This window comes from Crocodylus siamensis, chromosome 6 (genome assembly GCF_052110815.1).
Source record: "Crocodylus siamensis isolate JL-2025a chromosome 6, ASM5211081v1, whole genome shotgun sequence".
In the NCBI taxonomy this organism is placed as follows: Eukaryota; Metazoa; Chordata; order Crocodylia; family Crocodylidae; genus Crocodylus; species Crocodylus siamensis.
The window spans coordinates 15,304,715-15,311,038 of record NC_143400.1 but is presented as its reverse complement, the minus strand read 5'-3'; positions in this window follow the sequence as shown (position 1 = coordinate 15,311,038).

Below are 6,324 nucleotides of genomic sequence, written 5' to 3'. Positions count from 1 at the left end.
CCAGGAGTCCTGCCTTCTCTCTGCCCTACCCCCTCCCTCCTGCAGTGGGGAGCCCGGGAGTCCTGGGTGGACCCGTGGCCCACCTCCTCCTGGGGTGATAGTTTCATAGTTTCATAGTAGCTAGAGTCGGAAGGGACCTAGGTAGATCATCTAGTCCGACCCCCTGCCTTAGCAGGAAAGAGCACCGGGGTCAGATGACCCCGGCAAGGTGCTCATCTAACTTCCTTTTAAAAATCCCCAGGCTAGGAGCCTGCACCACTTCCCCTGGAAGCTGGTTCCAGGCCCTAGCCGCCCTGACTGTGAAGTAGCGCCTCCTAATATCTAATCTAAACTTACCCTCCGCCAGTTTGTGACCGTTATTCCTGGTCACTCCTGGCAGCGCACGGGGGAACAGGGACTCCCCCAATACCTGCTGATCCCCCCTGACCAGTTTGTAGCAGGCCACAAGGTCCCCCCTTAACCTTCTCTTGTGGAGGCTAAACAGGTTCAGGTCCCGTAGCCTCTCCTCATAAGGCCTGCCCTGCTGACCCCTGATCATACGAGTGGCCCTCCTCTGGACTCTTTCCATATCGTCCACGTCCCTCTTGAAGTGTGGCGCCCAGAACTGGACGCAGTACTCCAGCTGCGGCCTGACCAGTGCCGCATAGAGGGGGGGAGGATCACCTCCCTGGACCTGCTCGAGATGCATCTGTGGATGCATGACAGGGTACGGTTGGCCTTCTTGACTGCCTCCCCACACTGCCGGCCCATGTTCATCGTGGAGTCAATGACGACTCCAAGATCCTTTTCCGTCTCCGTGCTGGCAAGAGGGGAGTTCCCCAACCTGTAAGTGTGGTGCCGGTTCTTCCTCCCCATGTGCAACACCTTGCACTTATCAGTGTTAAACCCCATCCTATTCTCATCCGCCCACCGTTGCAACCTGTCAAGGTCAGCTTGTAGCCTATTGCACCCTTCTAGTGCGCCCACATCCCCCCACATCTTAGTGTCATCAGCAAACTTGAACAGGGTGCTTTCTACCCCCTCATCCAAGTCACTGATGAAGATGTTGAACAGTGCAGGCCCGAGGACCGAGCCCTGCGGAACCCCACTGCCCACGTCCTTCCAGGTCGAGAAGAACCCATCCGCTACCACCCTCTGGGTGCGGCCCTCCAACCAGTTGGCGACCCATTTGACCGTGTGGGCATCGACACCACAGTCTCCCAGCTTTTTGATGAGGACAGGGTGAGAGACAGTGTCGAAAGCCTTCCGGAAGTCCAAAAAGACTACATCCACAGCAACCCCTGCGTCTAATGATTTGGTGACCTGATCGTAAAAGGCCACCAGGTTGGTCTGACAAGACCTGCCACTGATGAACCCATGTTGGTTGCCCCTGAGCATACATTCCCCCGCAAGGCCTTCCTGGATGTGTGCCAGGATAATTTTTTCAAAGAGCTTACCCGGGATTGAGGTCAGACTAACTGGCCTGTAATTTCCCGGGTCCTCTTTTTTTCCCTTTTTGAAGATAGGGACCACATTGGCCCTCTTCCAGTCCTCCGGCACCTCGCCAGAGCACCACGAGTGCTCATAGAGCCGCGCCAGGGGTCCCGCAATGACCTCGGCCAGTTCCTGTAGAACCCTAGGGTGAAGATCGTCCGGACCAGCGGACTTGAACACGTCCAGCCTCTCCAGAAGTACCCTAACTAACTCCTCGCTAACCCTTGGCCCAGGCGTGTCTCTCTCGGGGCCCGAGGGGGGCCCAGCAGGGAGGTGGCTGAACTGGTCCCTACTTGCTGTGAGGCTGGGCTGGTAGGTGCTGGGTCCCTGGGGTGGGGGTGGGGGGAGCGCCAGGCTGGCTGGTACTGGTAGAGGTCCGGGGGTGGGGGGCAGGCCCTGGCACGGAGCCGCTCAGATAAGAGCTGAGCAAACCTGTCCAGCAGGTCCCTCCAGAGCCAGGGCTCAGCGGGGGAGGGACGGTGCCTCCCTGCTTGGGGGCACCAGGCAGGGGCAGGCCGCGCCAGGGGAGCCGTGGTGTGGACAGGGGAGCTTGGAGTATGATACAGCCGGGGCTGGGCCCAGCTTTCCCTAGCGCAGCCAGGGAGGGCAGGGGTCAGAGTCCCTGCTTCCCGTCACCAGGCGGGCAGTGAGTGGTCCCGAGAGAATTTCCCACCTACCCCCGACCGCCACCAGGTTGGTGCCAAGCCCGCGAACTCCTACGTAGCCTGCCCAGATTCACACTGCCGTGTCTGTTGACTCTGGAGCCTAACAATGGCTGTGCTGCTTGGCCAAACCTCTCCAAGCCTAACTTGGAGGACAGCCTGGTCAGATGACAGCCATGCTTTCGCTGGCTGAGGAGCAGGACTCACACCAGGGTCTTTGGGGATGCCCTTGGTAGTGGGGGTGCTGGGCAGTGCAACAGCGGGTTGCGACACCTCTAGCTGCCACCGGGGGACATCTTCCACTGGACCACACTGCTCCGTGCCCTTCTGCCCCCACCACACAGGGCTTGAGGAGCAGCAAAGGCAGACCTCCCAGGCTGGTTGTGGGGTATATGGGCATGGGCATGCCCCCACCAACCCATCTGCCCGCTGGGCTGGGTGGGGAGAGAACAGGGTTTGGGGTGGGGAAATGGGGCCTCTGCCTAGGTGGCTGGCACCTGGGAGACCCACGCTGGCGGGGCCGGCACCGGCTGGCACAGGGGCTGTGCACCATCATGCAGGGGAGGCTGCTCCCAGCCCCTGTGAGGCAGACTGAGGCTGGGGCTGAAGGCATCAGAGGCCAAGACGGGGCAGGGGCTCAGCTCCAGCCTCCTGCAGTCCAGGCTGTGGCCTGAGCCCAAGGGGAATCTCTGAGCATGACGGGGCATTGGACACATGCATGTTTTGATTCCTTGCCAAAGAAACCGGGGGGGAGCAGTCAGTCTACATATACACACTGGTGCATGCACACACACACACAGATGTATGTATACACACATGCACGAACACGTACGCGGACGAACACACACAGATGTATACATGCGTGCAGACAAGCACACCAATATGCATACACAGAAAGGTATGCACACACATACAAACATGCACACACACATGCATACAGACACATACACAGGTGCGCACAGAGAAGCATACACACAGACACAAACATGCACACGTGCACACATATACGAATGCACAGACGCACATCCGCACACAGACATGCGCACACAGATGCATACACACATGAACACACACATACACAGATGCTCACGCACACACACGCACATGTGCTCTGGCTTGTTGCAGCAGCCTTATCATGGCACCTCCCCTTGGGCTACAATCTTTCCTCCTTAAGCAATGCCAGGGCCCAGCCCTGATGTCCCTTTGACCGTCAAAAGCCCTACGTGCCTGTTAGCTCCCAGCAACCTCATTGATTCAATGGAGTGTGTGTGCGTGTGTGTGCATGTGCATGAGTGTCAGTACGAGTGTGAGACCAGAACACTACCCTCTGTTTGTAACAGGCATGTGGGATCAGCGAGTGCCAGGCAGGTCATTAGTCAGACTCCTAATGCTTATTCTTGTAATTAGAGGTAATTAGGATGATCGGCTTCCTGGCTTTGTATTCCCAGAGCACAGCAGGTGGCAGGAGAGTAAACAGAGGAATGTCTGCATTACACACGCACACACACATAAACATGCACAAGTAAATACACGTAAACACACCCACATATAAAAAACACCCACATATATGAACATACAAATAAATATGCACACACACATGCAGACGCATGTGAACAGACACACACAAAACACACATACTTAACCACACACACACCCATGTATGATATGAACACACATATATGTGTATGAACACACAAATAAACACACACATATAAATATGCACACACATAAACATGCACTTGCAAGGATACATGCATAAACACACACAAAACACAACCACATATGTACACGTGTATGAACACACAAATAAACACACACAAACAAGCACACATACATAAACGCACATGCTCAGATGCATACACATTCATAAACACACAGAGACAAGTACGTAACCACACATGTACACATGTGTATGAACACATAAATATATGAACAAACACACACATAAAAATGCACATAAACACACAATAACATACATGCAGACACATATGCATAAATACACACAGCATATAAACATATCCGAACATATGAACAGACATAAATATGGATACAAGCATAAACATGTACACATGCACGAACACACAAAACATGCATATAAGCATGCACACATACATAAACATGTACGCACACACACGAAAAACACAAGTATAAAAAGCATGTGCACAGATGTCTAAATGCATGCAAACCTGAACACAAGCACACATGTATAAACACATACATGCACCCCCCCACATGTGCACAGACACACGTAGACAGTCGCACATGCACAGAGGCAAAGAAGCGACTCAGCAACCCCGGCCGTGCTGCCCCAAGCCCTGCTCCTCCGTCCGCAGCGTGGCTGTGCCAGGCGCTGTGGTGCTGTACGGCCCGGCTGGGAGCGCGGATCAAGCCGGGGTCTCTGGGCCCCTCCCAGCCGCAGGTGGAGGATCCACATTGAATCTGCCCAGCCACCTCCTCTGTCCCAGAGCAGGGCATGCCGCGGCAGGAGCCGGAGCAGCACCAGGACCCACGGCATCACATGTATCACGCACTGACACACGTGTCACTGCCACGATGCAGTTGTTCCCAGGCACCCAAACCCGGTGCAGTGCTGGGGAGAAACATCCGGTCCGGTGAGGTATCACACGGGTGGCGGCCCAACCTTCCACAGGCATCTGCTATTGCAAAGCCTGGATCAAGTAAGCTCAATGAATGCCCTTGGCATCACCTAATGCCTGCACTTATCTTCCTGCTGGAGGCAGTGACACTAGTTTTAGCGGTTTCTAAACCTACAGGGTGCCCAGAAGTGTTTCTAGGCTGTCTGCCCACTACACAGCTAATCCAATACAGTCTCCCACTCTGCTTGAGGCTGTTGCCCAGGGGGTTTAGACACCTCTGCCCTGCTGATTTCCAGGCAAGGGATGGCCTGTGCCAGAGAGCCTGATTCAAGGAGGAGATCCAGGCATGGATGTGGAGTCCCAGGATGGAGGTTCAGGTTGAGGACCCTGTGGGGGGGCTGTGTTGTGGATGGGCGAGGTTCCCTTGCTCTGACCCCAGCAGCCCAGAGATGGGACCAGGGACTCTGCGGTTCAATTCCTACTTCTGCTGCTGCTTTGTCTGCTCTGTGCCTCAGTCTCTCCATCTGTAAAATGGGGCTAAATGGCAGCAATTTTCTTTGCTTTGAGACCCATGGGGCAGGCAAGAGGGAAAGAAAGCCTGGGTGTCCTAGCAGGGGCTGGGACATGGAGCAGCGGGGCCTGATGAAGCCTGTCTGACCCCCAGCAGCGTCCCCTGCACTAGCTGCTGCTTCTCCTCACTTCCTACATGTCACAGGGTGCAGAGGCCCTGGTCCACAGGGCTCTCGTGTTCAGTCAAGATGCAGCTAGACCCCATGGGTGTGTTCACAGGATAGTGTCTGGCCCCGCTTGGTTCCTCTGGAGGTTTCTCATGGTCTCCATCCCAGGTTCAAGCCCATGCCAGGGTGAGACCGTGCTCTCTGACATGTTCATCCCACCCACCTCCACTGCCCCTGCTCAGATTGCATAAGGGGAAGCAGCTACTTCCAGCTGGGAACAAGCAGGAACTAGCCTGAGATTGTTAGCACGAGGCAGCAGGTGTCTCAGCTTGGCCTAGCGCCATGGATGGACTTCAGCTGTCTCCAGTCTCCAGGCACAGCGTGATCTTGCCTAGCCCCACCAGGACGGGATGTGCCTCCCGCCCCATGCACCGAGGACCTGAGTGTGAAAGGGGTGGATGGCCCTTGGGGGTCCTGATGAGGCCTGCCTGGTTCTCAGGGTTCAAGCCACAGCTTCCAGAGCCTTTCCCTGGGGCTCTGGGTGTCCAGCTCTCCCCCCGGCCATGCTCTGGGTCCTGATGCCATGAGAGCTGTGGGCCTGGGTTGGCAGCCGCCTGCCCGGGGGCCTGTGCGTGTGCGCTCAGGCACCCCGCAGCAGCCAGGGCTGCTAGATGTGCAGGCAGCACGTGCCAGGGGCTCTGACCAGCTGTGCTGGACAGGGCTGAGGGGGCACGGCCTGGCCTTCCTGGCTACGGGAGATGGGGTCGGGGCACAGGGCTTTCTGGGAGGCGGGAGGTTCTCCGGGCTGGCCTGGCTCTGGGATAAGGCAGTGAATCTCCTCTGGTAGAAAGGCGGGCTCTTGCCATCCGTCTGTCCCCACACAATATCTATCTATTTTATAGCACTCTATTTAGT